The sequence below is a fragment of the Macrobrachium rosenbergii genome, chromosome 12, assembly GCF_040412425.1.
Source record: "Macrobrachium rosenbergii isolate ZJJX-2024 chromosome 12, ASM4041242v1, whole genome shotgun sequence".
In the NCBI taxonomy this organism is placed as follows: domain Eukaryota; kingdom Metazoa; phylum Arthropoda; class Malacostraca; order Decapoda; family Palaemonidae; genus Macrobrachium; species Macrobrachium rosenbergii.
In genome coordinates, this window is record NC_089752.1 from 29468879 (window position 1) to 29488883 (window position 20005).

At 37.9% G+C, this 20005-nt stretch overlaps 1 long non-coding RNA gene across 1 annotated transcript in view; it reads left to right on the forward strand.

The window, feature by feature from the left end:
• The first annotated feature begins 16347 nt into the window (after window positions 1-16347).
• The window catches only part of LOC136844478 (uncharacterized), an 11713-nt gene continuing 8055 nt past the window's right edge, over window positions 16348-20005 (forward strand). The window contains exon 1 of the long non-coding RNA XR_010854897.1: window positions 16348-20005. This exon is cut by the window's right edge and continues 915 nt beyond it. This is a non-coding gene — a long non-coding RNA (uncharacterized lncRNA).

Below are 20005 nucleotides of genomic sequence, written 5' to 3' on the forward strand. Positions count from 1 at the left end.
AAGACAGGGAAAAAGGATCAAGGGATAATCCAGGGTGGAGATTAACATTCCTTTGGACGTAGCTTCAATAAACACAGTTTCTAGCAGATTCCTTTTCCGATGGTCGTTGACCTCGTAGATTATCGTTGACTTATCCCAGTTCACCGCATGGCCTGCCTTAAGCTAATGATCCGCAATGTCATTATTTGATAAGCCTCTTGAAATGGCATATTTGTGTTGGGAGCTTCTTACTTTGAGTCCTTTTGATGTTTGACCAATATAAATCTTATTACATTCTTTGCAAGGAATACTGTATACAATATTGTTGGGTGGGCTATTCTTAATCAGTTTATTTCTCAAAATCCTTTTATATTTAAATACTAAGTTAATAAAAATGGTCACTGCAGGAATGAAATTAGGATGACATAGTAAACAGAGACTATTCTTAAGTTCTTTGTTAACACTGGTTGGATTGTAGTGTGTCTTTTTTGCTTTAGTTTTACATAGTTCTAAAAAATATGGAGGGTAACATCATGAATCTCCTATTTGATCAATAATTTTAAATTCCTCTTCCAAAAATTCAGGATTACAAATTCTAAGAGCTCTGAGATACATACTGGAAAATGCTGACACCTTAATTTGTTTAGCATGGTTAGAGTAAAAATGAATATATGTGATAAATTATTCGTGGATTTCTTATATACTTTAAAATAAAAACTGGTGTCATTTCTAAAAACTAAGACATCCAAAAACGGTATACAATTATTTTCTTCCTATTCTGTTGTGAATTTTATGGATGGTACAAGATTATTAATTGTTTGCAAGAAATTAGGAATATTTACATTTTCTTTTACTATACAAAAACAATCCTCTCATATATCTAACCCAAAACACCTTAGAGAATAGATTTTTTGGAATAAGTCTAGACTCAAAGAATTCTACGTAAATATACAAAAGTGGCCATACCAAATATTTGTTCATAAAAATTACCATTGAAAGTGAATTTACAATTTTTTTTATACAAAGGGATATCAAATTAATAACATTGGTAGGTAATTCTAGATTATACAAGTCTAAATGTTGTGATAAATACTGAAGTAAGTCATCAGTAGGAACTTTAGTAAATAAAGATGTCACATCAAAACTGGTTAATATTTCGGTACTGGATAATTCAATATGGGAAATTCTAGCACAGAAATCAACAGTTTTGTGAATGGGAATTTGAAAACCCAGAATAGGTGATAGTAATTTAACTAGATATTTAGAAAGTTTATAACTACTAGAACCGGTTGAACTGATAATGGGCCGAATAGGAAAATCTCTTTTATGGGTTTTGATTAATCCGCACATGTACGGTTAGGATGGGCCAATCGCTGACACTTGCTCTTTTATTGAACCAAATTCCTTTAGCATGATTTTTATTTTAGAATTGAAACTTTTTATGACATCAGACAATGGGTCTTTCCGTAGTTTTTTGTAAGTACTAGAAGCAGATAATAAGTTTTCCATTTTTTCAACATAGCTAATTTTATCCATTGTTACAAAACAATTGGATTTGTCGGCTTTAGTAACGTGCACACTTTTATCTTTCTTCGTTTCGTGAATTGCATCTATAAACCTTTTTGAGAAATTCACTATTTTATTAGGTATTTGAAGTAAGCCGAAGAAAAGACCTTTAACTAAATTCATTGAAGGTGATACAATTGTGTTTTTCTTTTCCAGTTTGGATATCTCTGAGATGATGCTTGTGCAAGAAATGTCATCACTAATAAAATATGATAAGCCATGGCCTAAAGTACATTCAAGATTCTGGTCCAGTTGTTTGTTCGAGAGTTTTATTACACAATCGTCTTTATGTTTGTTATTCCAATCACGTATCTCAATGAGACTTTTTAATTTATGATCCAGGTGGTGAACTACTTTGTTTAGCTTGAATCTAAGTCTATTATAAATTCTGTTCAGTAGCGCTGTTATCCAATCCGGGGGGAATCCTATTCATGAAATGGAATCTATCCGTTCTCAATTTCTTATAAATATTGAATTCGAGCCTTCTTATCTTTTCTATATGTTTTTGAGGGAGGTTACATGCTGCCCAGATTAACAAACTGCAACCCCTCCCCCCTTCTGTTTTTATATATAAGGCTCTGTAAACTTCTTTTGTATTCAGTGTGAACTTGAAAATGTAGAATAAACTACGAAAATACTTGTTCCAAGTCCCGGTTTTCACTCACTTTCTGACGTGGATTTTATAATATTTTCAAGAACGCGTCCTTTCGTGCCGAAGTGGATATATATATATATATATATATATATATATATATATATATATATATATATGTATATATATATATATAGTATATATATATATATATATATATATATATATATATATAATCATCGATAAAGGGAAGAAGACACACATGTACAAGCTGTCTTTATTCCAACGTTTCGTAATTGTCCACATAATTACATCATCAGGGCTGTTAAAATGAAACACAAAATTCCTTGTTAAAATTTAAAAATTAAAACCAAAAGATTAAGAATTAAAAAAGCTGAAAATTACTGTTACAAAATAAAAAAATTACACAACATTAAAATTAAAGGAATGAACAAAATTTAAAAAAAATATATACAACATCAAAATGAAAGGTAACAGAATATACAGTAAACAAAATGAAAATAGCAGCGAACATGCAGAGCTACAGAACAAAAGATTAAGGACGAATCTGTAGCTCTGTTCACTGCTATTTTCAGTTTTGGTTTATATTCTGTTACCTTTCATTATAATGTTGTATATATATTTTTTATTTTGTTAATTCCTTTAATTTTAATGTTGTGTACATTTTTTAAAATTTTGTAGTAATAATATTCAGCTTTTTCAATTCTTAATTCTTTGGTTTTATTTTTCACAAATTTTACAAGGAATTTTGTGTTTCATTTTAACAGCCCTGATGATGTAATTATGTGGACAATTACGAAACGTTGGAATAAAGACAGTTTGTTTATGTGTGTGTTTCCTCTTCCCTTTATCGATGATTATTAATATGGATTGACTCTGACCCTTTACACTAAACTTTATATATATATATATATATATATATATATATATATATATATATATATATATATATATATATATATATATATATATATATATATATATATATATATATATGTGTGTGTGTGTGTGTGTGTGTGTATACAGTATATATGTGTGTATAATATATGTATATATGTGTATATAAAATATACATATATATCAGTAAGGACACCATGGCCGCATTTAACACAACTTTACTGGGGCATGTTTCGAGCAGTATGTACTCCCACTCGTTATCAACCTACAAATTTAAATGATAATGACATTACAATTCTTATAATAAAATTCATAATAATACAGCAGAATTACTACAAAATGATAAAAATACGTTTAAAAGATGGCTACTCAAGATAAATAAATAAATAAAATAAAGCAAAATATATATTTTAAGTCACAAAAACGGAATAGTCAATAAAAACCAGTAAAACGCAGACTAAAAACACAGAAGTAAGGTTACAGCCACATTTCCAGCTAGAGAAGGTGTCATCTTAAAGGAATACAGTACTTCTAAAATGTGGAGGTCCGCAGCAGACTGAGCTCTGGTTAAAGCAGAAAAATCATCAATATGTAAAGAGTGACCAGGAACCTTGCTGCGTTCTCTAACTGCACTGTAACTAGGTCTTAAAAGATAATTACTTGTATGAAATGACTTAGCGACGTGTTCAAACCATCTCATCCACGCTGATCTGGTAGTTTTTCCATCGTACGTGGCATCACAACCACTACTCTGCCATTTATAGATTAGATTGTTGGTATAGGGTCTTTAATGTTAATGAAATTACCTAATTTATTTTGCAAGGTGAAATATATTTTGATATCTAGCTGAGGGTAACCAATGGACAAAATAAAAATTAATTGCCTTTTTAAAGTAACTATGAGTTCCAGTAAAGGTTAGAGGTAAATAAATAACAGGTTTCTTCACGTTGGCAGTAGTTTAGGGTCGTTTGTTTACATACAATTTCGAAAGTTGTTTACCAATGTATGTATTCACGTAATTCAGCGGATAGCCATTACTTTCTAAAAGTGACCTTAGAAATTCCAGTTCTTAATGCAAATCCAAAAAGCTAGAACCAATTTTACATACTCTGGTTACTAGCGTCAGGGTCAAATTCATCTTATATTTCAAAGGTGTAGCTGGTTGAAATTTGGACACGAGATCCGTGAAAGTACGCTGTCTAAAGACTACACTTACGAGTATGTAAGAGGATGGTCAATGGGTTCATGGCATTAATTTCATGCTTCATGCGATACGATGAATATTTCAAAGATAACACCAGTGATATAACGATATCCTGTCACAACACAAGTGTCCTTAATTATAAGTTACAGGGTATTCATTAGGAGTTACGAAGCAATAGTGAAACTTAAAAATGAAAACAAGTTCTGGTTAGAGAAAAAGACATGGGTAAAACCATATTTTTGCAGGGTAAGACAGGAGAGAAAACGCTACTGTAAAAGGGAAAGGGCGGGACGGGGCAGGAGAAATGAGTAAAGTAAAAAGAGATGATAGTGCGACAGGCCATCTCGATCGACTGTATTAATGGTCCACGAGAGCAAGATCTTGTTCTTTTTTTAACTTTGATGGTTAAGTAAAGGCTGATGATGAAATATTTCCTCTACCGAATGACCCTTCACTAGCACTACTGCACTGGTAATTAACTTTCAACTTCTTAATGACCAAAGCTGACAGATTTACAATTATAAACGCATGCGTGACGCCTTCCCCTTGACTGCATGCCCAAATACACCTAAAATACGTATGGCGATTGAGTGGCAACAAAAATGAATTTCAGAAAGCGGAAATAGACAATCCTTGAAACACAGAAGGCACAGAATTCCACAAATGGTCCAACGGTGACCATTTGATAGTCTGTGGCAGCAGGTGTTCCCCGACGTCGTCGGTGATTGGTTGCCTGACGATTGTGAAAGGACAGGTGTTCTGAATTCCTTTACGTGCTATGTATATATATATATATATATATATATATATATATATATATATATATATATATATATATGTATATATATATATATATATATATATATATATATATATATATATATATATATATATATATATATATATATATATGTGTGTGTGTGTGTGTCTGTGTAGTGATAGATAAATAGGCAGATAATATTGATCACTTTTAATTTGAATTTAAATCATGGATCGATGGCACTCAAACCAGAAGTGTAAATACTTTAGTCTTTTTTTAATATTCGCTTATTCTCATATACCACTGACATAAAGCCAACGTCGTGATCTAGTCTGTCAAGCCAAGAAGCACTGAAGGGCATTTTCGGCCATTCAGCGCTTGTGACAGTGAAAAGGAGTTGGAGTGGTTGGACAGCATGATAATGAGATCCAGAAAATAAAGGAGATGAAGCAAAAGGATCTAAGGGTGGAACTTGGCGAAAACTCAGAAGTGCACTAAGAAGTAATAGTCAGAGAGACTGGGAGCAAAGTTAAAGAAAGGACGCGGGAATGGAGACAAAATCAAAGGCTAAAAAATGGGTGCAGCTAGGGGCCGAAGGGACGCTGCAAACAGCCTTTAGTAATGCCAACAGTGCACCACGGGAGGTGCACTGACGGCACTACCCTCCTACGGGGAATAGTGCAATAGTAGGATAATTTTCTAGTCAATGGATTTAACCTTGCATGTCACCATAAATCTATTTTCAACGTAAATACGAAAGGTTTCCTTTTGACGAAAAGAAAAATTTCACTCATTTGAATTTTCAGGTAATTAAAGATTTTTCATATATTCGGAACGCAGCTTGTTACTGATAAATCAAGCGAAAAATTAATATCAGTGCAGGTGAAGGATTGAAATGTGTTTAGTTTTAATGACAAAAAATGAAAGGGAACTCACTATCATTACGATAAGCCGAGCATAAGTGGAAAAAATAAAACTCCAAATTGAAGAGCAATGTTTGAATAGTGAGGAATTAGACAACTTTAAAAATGAGTGAAAAGGCGGCAATGCAACAGAAACAACTGAATCAGGAACAGATTGGAAAAGCTGTGTCTGTTTGTAAGTGGGCTAAGAGAAAAAAAAGTAAATAACCCCCCCCCAGAAAGAGAAATAAATCATTGCTGATATTACAAGAATAAAACAGAAAAAATCCATAGTAATTTTAAAACAAGTGAAGATGAGTTTGATGACTTTCCCCACAGGAACCCCCAATATAAAAATCAAGAAGTTCCAGAAAGATTAAAGATGAGGAAATCTAAAGAAAGTAAAGCAATTCTATAAAACACACTGTGCTGTAAATAATTTTTCCTCGGTTTAACCCAGAGGCCAGTAATCCAGTCTCATCACTCAAGCGATGGAATAACTCATTCTAAAACAGTGATTCTTAAACTGGGGGGCGTGCCCCCTGAAGGGGGCGCCAGAAGCTTCCAAGGGGGGTGCAAGCAGGGTTACCAGATGGTGCCTATTATTTTTTTTTATTTGTGATATTAATTGCAAAATTGCCAAAAACATTATCACTGCTGCCATATGTTTTCTAATTATTATTTCGAAACATGCCAAAAATTCAAAATATAAGTCAATTTTCATTTCAAATCTTATTTATGAACTGAAATATTGTACAGTGCATACTTATAAAAAATTTAACAGCAATGAAACAAAAATCTATTATTCATCCATATATTCATAATAAGCAAATAGGCAACATATTGTTTATAGTTTATAGTTGCCAAAAATTTCAAGGGGGGTGGGTGCGTGGGATCTATAAATAATGCAGAAGGGGGGCGCAAGGCAAAAAAGTTTAAGAACCACTGTTCTAAAACATAAATGACGCACAAAGAGAAATTCTAAAAGCATGTCATTGAGACAATGGGAAAGAGCCACCTGAATCTGCCATGGAAACAGAGGATAGCCAGTTCGATCTAGACAGCCCGGAGAGCAATGAATCAGAGAATGATTCAGCAACACTTGCTTGCTGATTATGTGGAGAATCAACTTGTGGCAGACATACGCATGACTTATTTGTTGGCTAACCTGTAATTACGGAAATGTGTTTTGAAGCATGTCTGCTCGTTTTTAATCAGCATGTATTCAATTAAAGGAGCACCTTGAAATGTTTTTAACTAAAGAGTAACCTAGTTTTCGGCCGTGTGCACATCTGAAACTGATCAATATTGACTTTACTGATTAGTCTCTATCGCGGGTACGTTTTTACGCGCCAAGGACTTCATAAAGTGCGGAATGAGCAATTGAGAAGGATTTCGGAACCTTTGTTGATAAACAAGTCACAGAAACGCATCAACCAACAAATCGTAAATAATTTCATAAGTAGAAAGGTTGATATATATGATGGGTTTTACTCAGACCGATGCCTTAATTTAAAATTTTTTTTTTTTAATTTCATGCGTTCGTCAAACATTAAATTCTTCGCTGTTCGTTTCCATTTAGTTTCGATTCTGGCTGATATATATGTTTTAAAAGCTTAAATGTTGGAATTTGTTCCTTAATGCTGTGGCAATTTCGTTATCGTTACCATATCATTATTATTATATGAAAAAAGATTAAAAGTAAATGAGTGCTATACTAATAGTGATAAACACGCACGCAACCAGTCAGACAGACACACACACATACACACACACACACACATGTATATATATATATATATATATATATAATACATATACATACTATATACTGTATATAATATATATATTATATATATATGCGTGTTTGTGTGCACACGTATTTGTTATAACCACAGTTTTCGATTTATTCACACTTTTTTGGATACAGTTGTCATAACAAAGTCTAATATTTAAACGACAAGCGCAACAAAAAGTGTAGGAAATCGAGTAGTCAAGAAATCATTGCAACCATTGCAAATATGTATAATATACATATTATATATACTGTATATACATAATATATATATAAATAAATATATATATATATATATATATATATATATATATATATATATATATATATTTTGTATATATATAATATATATCATACATATTTGTAGTGGCTGCAATGATCTCTAGACTTTGTTATGACAAGTGTATCCAAAAAGTGTGAAGAAATCGAAAATTATGGCTGTTACAAATACGTGTGCACACACAAATATGTATGTACATATATATATATATATATATATATATATATATATATATATATATATATATATATATATATATATATATATATATATATATATATATATAATATATATATATATATATATATATATATATATATATATATATATGCAAATAAGTAGTAGGAATGAATATATATATATATATATATATATATATATATATATATATATATATATATATATATATTCATTCCTACTACATATTTGCTCTTTTTACACTTAGCATTTGAGCATTCTTATCTGGCGGTTTGCTCGGAGAGTCAATTATCTTGCTGTCCATTCTATAAGAATTAACTACGTATAATAATAATAATAATAATAATAATAATAATAATAATAATAATAATAATAATAATAATAATAATAATAATAATAATAATAATAGGTTATGGCACTTAATTTTCGGATTAGTAATATTGTTATGAGTCAGGCTGGTCTTTCATTCCACCGCTTCTAACAGACGATGGTAGATTGGTTTACTGGCCCCAGGGAAAAGGTTGAACTGCTTCATCGAGCTTTTGAAGCTAAGCAATCAGCTGAGGATGTCCCTCTCCTTGATACTTGTCATCCTGAACCTTTTCTTGCAAAATTTGCATTTCGCTCCAGGGATGTTAAGGAAATTCTGGATAATCTTGATAGCTGGGGTGAAGAAGATCCTGATGGTTCCTCCCCTTTGTTTTTTAAAGTTTCTAGTGTGTTGTCTTCCACGATTATTAGTTTATAGATTTTGATGTCGACGTAGTATCTTTGTGGTGTGCTTGTTCCAAAGAGTGGCTTATTTGCAGACTGCAGTAACTACAAGCCAATCTCTATTCTCCTTGTGCTCTCCAAAGTTGCTAAAAAACTTGTATTTAAGCCACTATATATGTATGTGGAATCTAAATGATTGTTATCTGATAGTCAATAGACATACAGGAAATAGATGGGTACCTGCGATGCTGTTTTAGACTTGACATGCCATTTGCAAGAGAACCTTGATAAGGGCTTAGAGTGCAGAGTAATTCAAACAGATTTTAGTGCTGCTTTCTATTTAGTAAATCACAAGGCACTTATTTATAAACTTCAGTATCTTGGAGTGGGTGGATACGTTTTAGGATTACTTCAAGATTTTCCTACAGGTAGGCAGCAGTGAGTTGCTGTGGACGGGATCATCAGTGAACCAAGACCTATTGTGTCTAGAGTGCCACGGGGCAGTGTTCCTGGTTCACTGTTATTTTTAGTGTATACAAGTGATTCGGTTGTTGGCCTGGAAAATAAGACTGTTCAGTATGCCGATGATGCAACACTTGTGGGTGTGGTGGGGTCTCCACTTGTGAGAGGTGGCGTTGCCCTCAGCCTAAATCGTGACATGGATCGGATCAGGAAATGGTGTAGTCGGGGGTTTATGAGGCTGAACACTAATAAAACGAAAACACCATTGATTAACAGATCTCGTACAGATTTCCCATCCCACCCTTTCAGGTGGATGGAACTTTGCTGAATGAGCCTGAATCTTTAACTATTCTAGGTGTAACTTCTAATTTTTGAGAAACATCTAATGAAAGTTCCAGGAAACGCCGCCCGAAAGTTAGGTATTTTTCGTAAGGCCTCATATATTTATAACAGTGATAAAAGCAATGCAACCTGTTTTAGGTCATTGTACTTTCTTTACTGGGATACTGTTTTCTGGTGTGGATGTCTACTTCTGCCAGAGATTTATCTCTTTGAGATAGAGTGGTTCGTGGTGGTAGGTTTCTGTTTCCTAACAGCAGCAGTTATGATTTGGAACATCGACGGATGGTCTCTTTTTTGTCACTTTTTTATAAGTTCTATTTCAACAGAGAGCTTTCACATTCACAATTGATCCCTGATCCCCTTTACCTGCCGAGAGCAACCAGACTCGCTGAACAGCATCACCAATGTGCAGTAAATGTGCCTCACTGTCGAACTTCTTACTTCTAAAGGACCTTTATTCCTCACACCTTTGGACTGTGGAAGAGCCTCCCAGAGGATGTCGTGCAGTTGGAACTTCAGAAGTTCAAGCGAAAATGCAATGCATTACCACCCTAATACTATCTTGCATTTATTAATTTATTTTTTCTTTTTTAATAAGTGGGGTCTCTTCTTTCTGCGTTTCATTTTGCTTCCTATTACTTCTTCCTAATGAACACCATATTCTTTGTAAGCTGGAATTTCACGTCAGTGTCCCCAGTGGGCTTGTTCCAAATGATTAGGTTTCATTTACTGAGTAATAATAATGATATGGAATATTAGGACGGCTTACCGGAACGGTTTTAGAATAAACGATTTATAGGAAAGTCCGCAGCTGTGCTGTCGAGTTCCCTATAGACGTAAGTGAAAAGGCTTACCGTACTGTAAGAGGGAAATAAATTAGCATACGTCTATTAGTATATAATCTGAAATGGGTCACACGCTTAGATTTGCGAGTGTTTGCCGTGCGCGCGAGTTTGTGTGTGTGTGTGTGTGTCTGCGTGTGTTTGGAGCGGGGAGGGGTGAGTGGGAGAGAGCGCTGGGCTAACCGACATAACGATATGTGGGACAGATAAGGCAGATACTGAATACTGAATAAGCACGTTCACGAGAGAGAGAGAGAGAGAGAGAGAGAGAGAGAGAGAGAGAGAGAGAGAGCAAACAGATAAATCAGATAATGGACAATTATGTTTACTCAGGAAGTTTAAAAATGCCCAGTTAGATTGCATGTTAAGATTCTTTGCAGTCGAATACGAAAGTATTGTAAACCCATGCAGCTCTATAAATTTGTTTACGTAACAGGAACATACATGCTCATATTAAGTCAATTCGGGCTATCATACGGCGATTGTCAAAGCCACTGAGAGAGAGAGAGACCTTACCTTACAGACCTTACAGTTCGTTTGGGTTGCCCCAGGTCCCTCAGTGTGAGGCACCTCTGATGTCTACCAGAGAATTGCTAATGCATCTTCCGGTATATTTTGCATCTTCCAATCTTGGATGGTCTGGGATGCAGCTTAGATATTTGTCGAGCTTATTCTTAAACACATCTACGCTCACTCCTGATATGTTCCTCAGATGAGCTGGTAACGCATTGAATAGACGCTGCATTATCGATGCTGGTGCGTGGTGGATTAATGTCCTGTGTGCCTTCCTTAGTTTTCCTGGTATAGTTTTGGGCACTATTAATCTATCTCTGCTTGCTCTTTCTGAGATTTTTAGCTCCATGATGTTTTCGGTAATTCCTTCTATCTGTTTCCATGCCTGTATTATCATGTAGCGTTCTCTTCTCCTTTCGAGACTATATAAATTTAAGAATTGTAATCTTTCCCAGTAGTCAAGGTCCTTAACTTCTATTCTAGCTGTAAAGGGCCTTTGTACACTCTCTATTTGTGCAATATCCTTTTGGTAGTGTGGGTACTATATTATATTGCAATATTCAAGTGGACTACATACATACGTTTTATAAAGCATAATCATGTGTTCGGCTTTTCTTGTTTAGAAGTGCCGGAACAACATTCACATTTTTGCTTTGAATTTTGCCAGTAGTATTGCTATTTGATCATTGCATAACATATTCCTATTCAACATCACACCAAGGTCTTTCACTGCTTCCTTATTTGTGATTGTCTCGTTATTAGGTCCTCTATAATCATATAGCATTCCTTCTTTATCACCATAATTTATTGATTCAAATTTATCAGAGTTAAATACCATCCTATTTACCTCTGCCCATTCATATATTTTGTTTAGGTCTCTTTGTAGCGAGTTCCTATCTTCATCACAAGTAATTTCTCTATTTATTCTTGTGTCATCGACGAAACTTCTCACTACCGAGTCCTTAACATTACTGTCTATGTCTGCAATCATAATCACAAACAGCAATGCAGCTAACACCGTACCTTGTGGCACACCGGATGTTACCTTAGCTTCAACCGATTACTCGTCGTTTGCAATCACTATCTGTTTTCTGTTTTGCAAAAATTCTTTTATCCATCTTCCTACTTTGTCCATAATATTATGTTTTCTAATTTTTTTCGCTAATATATTATGGTCTACCTTGTCAAAAGCTTTAGCAAAGTCTAGGTAAACCACATCTATATCTTTTTCGTTTATCATATTTTTATATATGCTTTCATGGTGGACTAACAGTTGGGTTTGCCTACTTTTTCCGGGTACAAAACCATGTTGTCCTATATTAAACAAACTATTTTTCGTTAAATGTTTCATTATATTTTTCTTCATTACCCTTTCATACACTTTCATAATATGAGATGTCAGACTCACAGGCCTTTAATTACTTGCCTCTAGTCTTGATTCACTTTTGAAAATTGGGGTAATATATGCTAGTTTATGCTCATCATAAATTTTGCCTGTATCTACACTTTGTCTAAGTAATATTGCGAGCGGCTTTGCGGTTGAATGAACCACTTTCTTTAACAAAATGGCAGGGATGCCATCTGGTCCGGCTGCTGATCCATTTTTAATTTCCTTGATAGCCTGCACAATATCAGCTTCATTAATATCTAAGTCCGATAAATATTCACAATTTTCTCCTCTTATTTCTGTATCATTATCTTCATTATCAATTCTAGGTGTAAATTCACTCATATCTTTCTGCTAATATGTTACATATTTACTTTTTTTCATTTGTTAATCGCCCTTCAATTCTTAGAGGGCCTATTTCTATTCTTTTTTTATTCATCATTTTTGCATATGAGCAAAAAATTTTGGGGTTTTGCTTGATATTTTGTAGGGCCTTTTCTTCTAGGTCCTGTATTTCATTTTCTTTTAATTTTATAATCTTTTGTTCTGCATTTTCTATCTTACTTTTTAGTTCCATCACTTTCCATGCATTCTTTTCTTTTGCAAGAGCTTTCTTCCACTTCCTGATTTTCTGGAACAGGATCCTTCTGTCTCTTGGTATGCATGACTGACGTTTACTTTTCTTCTTCGGTATATATTTATCCACTATTTTCTCTAATATTTTATATAATATATCCATATTTGTCTGTATATTATCACTTGCAAATATGTTTTCCCAGTCTTTGTTTAATTCTCCATTTATTTCTGACCATTTTATATTCTTACTACAGAAATTGTATTTTCCATATCCTTCCCACTTTTTCGTCTCTTGCTTATCTCTGTTTTCACTTGCTTTGGAATAGACTGTTAATTCTATGACATTATGGTCTGAAATACTCGTATTATATACTATTATATCTTTAACATAATTCACCTCGTTCACAAATACTAGGTCTAAAATATTATCCTTTCTTGTTGACAGGTGATTTATTTGCTGGATGTTATATTCTAGTAGCATATCTAATAGCTTTTCAAATTGCCTCTTATCTTCTGCGCTACTATTACTCTCTTTTTTATATGTATAAATACAACCACAATTTCCTATTCGTTCTTTCCAATCTACGAAAGGAAAGTTAAAGTCTCTGGATAGGAATATATTCCATTCCTTGTGATTTCTACATATATAATCTAATTTGTCTATTATGATGTCAAACTCTTTTGTATTAGGGGGTCTGTATATTACGATGTTCACTAATTTTTCAAATTCAAATTCTATGGCTATTAATTCACATTCTGTGTTACTATATTTCTCACAGATTTTTCCTTGATTTATGTCTCTCCCATATATCGCGGTTCCCCCTTGATTCCAATTTTTCTATCTGATCTATAAGTTTGGAAACCCTTTATCTGATCATCATTACCAGTCTCTTGGGAGTACCAGGTTTCACTTATATTCATTATATCTATTTTTTCAGTTTGGCTATCTAAGAACTCTATTTTTCTTTTTGAGTTACTCGAAACTAAACCCTGCGCATTCATCACTATGATGGTTTGCGTGTTATCCCCATTATCTAATATGGGTAATAATAAGGATTTTCCCATGTCTCTTTCCTGTTCTGATACGTTGTTCTTTTCTTCATTTCCATAAATTAGGACATTAAAAAATCCAACTTTTCCAATATATTTGATCTTCCATCTTCATATTTATTCATTTTGTGTTTGTACCTGCATCTATCTCCATATCCGCACCATCCCTTTGCACTGTAGATACATTGCTTCCTTGCACTGTACCTGGGTGCTGATGCCTCATATTGTGATGCTGACATTTCATAACGTGGTGTTGGCTTGCTTTTTTCTTTCGTCTTATACTTTTTATTCCTTTCTTTATTTGCTTCATTTTACTTTGATTGTTGATATGTATTTGATTTTGATTTTTGTTCTTCATGGCTACAGAATGCATATACCTACACTTTTTGTTGAATTTACGCCCTTTTCCTTCTCTCAAGTTTCTGCATATTTTTGGATGTAGATTGCTGCATTCAACCTCATAGCCGTCTAGATAAGCAAATTTGCCATAAATCTCATAGTTGTGACATATCTTGGGATGTTTGTAGTGACATCTTTCACCAAATCTGCAATTCCCTCTTTTCAAAAGAGTGTAGACTATGTCTTTCTTTTCTTTCTTTTTTTTTTGCTCTTTCCCGTCAGCATGTATATCCGGATACAACCTCTTTGGGATTTTATTTTGGGTTGTCATGTCAGTTTATTTCTTCGTATGTATGCTGTTGTATTGCCTCATATGTAGAGTCTATGAGTTTCTCTGCATCCATACTCTTATCCTGTTCTTTGTTTTCATTATTGTTCTCTATCTCTTCAATCTTATTTTCTTCTTCTATTTTGTTTTCCTCTTCTTCCTCTTCCTCATTTTCTTCATCCTCCGCTATTTGTACATTAAGTCTTGACTTAATAACATTGTCTATCCATATTAGACATGTTGAGCAAAATACTTTTATGTCCTCTTTTTTATTTTGCTGTACTTCTGCGCATCTAGGGTGAGTTGGTACGTGGCATGCATAGCATTTCCTTATCAGGTTTTGTGGATTTACAATGCTATACCACACATTACATAGATTGCATGCTTTAGGCATTCGTTTCCTATTACATCAATCAGTATTTTCAACATATTCACCTTGTTCATTTTCTTTGTTGGAATGTGTTGATTGACGTAAATTTTTTTTATAAGTCTCTTGATCACTTGGACTTTCTTTGGTATTCCTTCAATTATTTTCATTATGTTTTCTGCTGACTTGTTCCAGCTTGAAGGATCATATCCTTTCACTATGTCTGTGTATGTTTTTGCATTTTTTTGGCTGGAGTTGTTATTGAGAGAGAGAGAGAGAGAGAGAGAGAGAGAGAGAGAGAGAGAGAGAGAGAGAGAGAGAGAGAGAGAGAGAGGTTAAGCTAACACGGTCTTACATGCATGGATCGTCAGTGACACAGTCCTTAATGACTGATAATAAGGCCGCTTCTTTAGCAGAATAAACTTTGATGTATAGTTCTATGAAGATATAAGTCTAATAGGAAATTGTTACCATAAGGCTCCAAGACGGTCAAGAAACAAGTGTCAATGGACCTCTCAGAAGTGATGACAAATCCCTTCTCTTGAAAGGTTTTAAGAGGTGCAAAAGAAACGAGCAGGATAAGGTTACTGCTACTTTATTGTGGGCACAAGCGGTTTATATAGCGGCGGACTGAGGAATACAATGAGAACTAGGGTGATCTGAGGTCAATAACATTTGACAATAAGTACAATAAACAAACACACTTTGAGTTAAACAAATGAGCAATAGCAGAGTTGAATACATTCTGATACCTGAAAGAAGGAACACATAACATACAATTTGGTAGCAGGTAAATATTTACAATTCAATTGATTGGGTATGTCTGAATTTGCATGACCCGTTACCCAGGAGCGGTGATCCTAGGAGAAGCAAAGAAAATGGGTCGTCACCACAGAAAACCCACTCAGCAGGGACTTTACAAATACTCCCCCCCTCCAAGACGTGGGTAATGTCTGATTAATCGACGTATCTGCTGGGGCGTTGAAGAGTGCCGCAGCTGCGTGAAGTGAGCGGAATTTTGCCTTGTGCATGGGAGGGGCTGGCTGTGGGTGTGAGCGGATGTTTTCGGGGGCGGCCGTGCGTCCGTTTTTTGTGGCGGCCAGGCTGCGGAGACGACTGTTCAGGTGGATGGTGCGGTGCGGTGACGACTGTGTCCTCCAGGAGGGCGGGTTTTATGCGGTGGACCGACACCCAATCGTCCTTTCCGTGGAGGGCGAGCCGGAAAGCCTTGTTATTCCTCTCCAGCATGCGGAAGGGGCCATACAGCAGACGGCATCATCCCTGATGAAGACGTGAGTGGTGGAGGACAAGCCGGGCGGAGTGAAGGCGACTGACCTGTCGGTATATGTCCGCTTACAGGGGGCGAACTTGCCAACTATATCGCGAAGCCTCTGGACTGATGGGTTGTGGCGGTCCTCCGTGACTAGTTCGCCCAGGACTACAAGAGGCTCTCCGTAGATTTTCTCAGCTGCGGACGGGTCGCCGTTGGCCCTGGGGCGGTTCTCAGCCCAAGGAGGACCCACGGCAGCTGGTATTTCCAATCCTCAGCGGTGCAGCGGGCCATAAGGGACACCTTCAGGGACCTGTGGAAACGCTCGACCAAGCCGTTGGCCGCGGGGTTGTAGGTGGTGGTGGTGTGGTGAGATGTCCCAAGCAGGCGTGCCAGGGCGGACCACAATTTGGACAGGAAGGCAGGGCTCCTGTCAGTGGTTATGTGGTCTGGGACGCCGAAGCCGCTAATCCAGCTGGAAAGGAGGGCCTCGGCGCAAGCGCTGGCGGTGGCTTCCTGCATGGGCGTAGCTTTGGGCAACCTGATTGAGCAGTCGACAATTGTCAGGAGATACCTGGCCCCACCTGACGGGGGCAGAGGGCCGACGACGTTGATGTGTATATGGCCGAACCGCCGCCCCAGCTGTGGAAACTCGCCTACCTCGGACTTGGTGTGTCAACTAACTTTGCTGGTTTGGCACCGAAGACACTGCCTCACTCAGGTCCTTGCATCCTTCCACATTCCGTGCCAGATGAACTTCTCTGTCAGCAGCTTGGCTGTCGTCCTGCCGGAGGGGTGGGACAGCCCGTGGATGACGTCGAATACCTGGTGGCGACGGGAGGCGGTCACCAGGGGGTGAGACTGCCCGGTGCTGACGTCGCAGAGGAGGTTTGGATCCCCGGGGGTGAGGACCACGTCCCGCCACTTCAGGGACGTGATGGCGGTGCGGTAGGCTGGAGTCTCTGGGTCGGCGGTCTGCTCTCGGGCGAGGTCCTCGTAGTTGATCCCAAGCTGCATCGCATTGAGCTCAATTCTGGAGAGGACGTCTGCTACGAGGTTTTTCCTGCTGGGGAGGTACTTGACTGAGCAGGTGAACTGTGCGATGGCCGCGAGGTGCCATTGCTGCCTGGAAGACCATGCGTCCCCCTGCTTGGTGAAGGCGTGGACCAGCGGCTGGTGTTCCATGTAGATTGTGAAGGGTGTACCCTCCAGGAGGAACTTGAAGTGCCGGACCACCCGGTACACAGCGCAGAGTTCCCTGTCGAAAGTGCTGTAGCGGGCCTCCGCGGGGTTGAACTTTTTGCTGAAGAAGGCAATGGGCAGGGGGACGCCGTCGACGATCTGCCCCAGGATGGCTCCGCATGCGACGCTACTGACATCCGTCGTCAGTTGGAGGGGAGCGCTGGGGTCCTTGTGGGCCAAGGTGGTTGCCTCGGCGAGGGCAGCCTTCGTCAGGGAGAAGGCCTGCTGCTGGCTGGGTCCCCACTCTAAGGATTTTGGTTGACCTTTCAGGACCTCCGTCAGGGGGGCCATTGTGTGGGCATGGTGTAGGGCTCGAGGATCTGAGTACGGACCTCCGGGAGGAGCTGGCGGAGGAGAATCTCCCGCGACAGGCTTATTTCGGACTACTTACCACTGCTGTCGGTGGCAGGGAGGATGAGGAGGTCCTGTATCATGCCCCAAGACTCCATGACGCTCTGTTCTTGCTGCGGGTTGATGATGAGGTCGAGGGCATAGGCGGCCCTCTCGGCGACCGGCAGGGAGCAAGTCTCGATGAGGGATGCTTTCAGGTGGCAGTAGGTGAGGGGGTGTGCAGCGGACACCCACTGGACGAGTTTCCTGTAGACCTCCTCCAGTAGGCCGTTTATCACTGCGTCAGCTTGTAGCACTTCGTCCGTGAGTTCCGCCAGACTGAACTGACCCTCGACCCTGAACAGCCACGCTGATGGGTTCCCTTGCGTGAAAGGTAGCAGCTTTATGATGAGGGCGGCTTTTGTTTGACCTGCCGGACAGGGCGCCGGGCAGGGCAGCATGCGGGGCGCGGGCAGCAGTGTGGAAGAACACGAGAGCGTCGCCGCAGGGAGGGGCGTGGGTGATATGGGCGGGAGGTAAACATCTGAATCTGCGAGGTTTGCAGTTAACTGAACGAGGTTGGGGATGTCCGCGTCCATGCTCGCTCTTGCCCTCTTAACTGGAGTGGAATACTCACGTCAATACGCACTTGGGAGCGCGTCGTGTGAGTCCGTTAATGACGCTGGTGATTTGCTGACGAGAGTCAGCATGCCCGAACGCTGGTTACAGCGCCGTAATTAGTCCGCTAGGGGCGTGGGTAGTTCCTGGAGCCAAGACTAAGTCACTGTGTGAGTGCGCTAATGGCTCAGGGAACCACTCCAGGGTCACCACTTTAAGAGGTGCAAAAGAAACGAGCAGGATAAAGTTACTGCTACTTTATTGTGGACACAGGCGGTTTATATAGCGGCGGACTGACATCACGCCAAGGAATACAATGAGAACTAGGGTGACCTTAGGTCAATAACATTTGACAATATATATAATAAACAAACACACTTTGAGTTACACAAATGAGCAATAGCAGAGTTGAATACATTCTGATACCTGAAAGAAGGAACACATAACATACAATTTGGTAGCAGGTAAATATTTACAATTCAATTGATTGGGTATGTCTGAATTTGAGTGACCCGTTACCCAGGAGCGGCGATCCTAGGAGAAGCAAAGAAAACGGGTTGTCACCACAGAAAACCCGCTCAGCGGGGACTTTACAAGGTCACTGGCTGATTAAGAAAATACAAAGGTAGATAAGCAGAGAATTCCATATTCTGGGGAATATGTAATCAAATACTCCATATAAAGACAGATAAGGCTTATGTAAAAAAATGAAATAGGCTTGAAGGTTTCTAGTGATCTTATCGATGGAATTAAGAGCCCTTTGTAAGGTAAACCAAACATAGGCCTAGAGTTGTTGCTTCATTTAACGTTGGAATAAAACTCGGTCAATATTTCCGCGATTTAGATTCACCAGGCTGCTGGACCTGTGAGGTTCTTTTCAGAAGTCTGCGTACTATTTTAAAAAACTACGTTAGCAGTGTCTTTAGAATATTCACTGAAAAGACAGCTAATTTTCATGTTCGCCCACACAACTGTCTCTGTTGCAACATACATAATTGTGGCCTACATTTGACCTTCAGTTAGTCTCCGCTCCAAACAGGTGTGCCGGACGGGCGACAAGTGTCCTGGTTGCCAAAGGGGATGGAGTAGCAGATCCCAGAATCAATATTTACTTGTTAATATATGTCGGGCTATTTTATTTTTCTTTCAAGGTTTTTGATGAACTAGAGTTGTCAGTATTTCACTTCGTTTTCATATTTGGTGAAAGTTCATGTACTCTGTATTTTACGGGCGCTGAAATGGTAATTCGTTATGGATGATAACTATATTCTTGTATGCATCGTTGGCAACTTTGTTGACTACCTTGTTCTCGGTTTTTCTATCCAACCGTGAGTTCTTCCTCCCCCCCCCCCCACCCTCCCACTCTCTCTCTTGAAAAGGCAAGGGGAGAGAACAGAACCCCAAGGGAAATACTGGAAAATATTGGGTAAG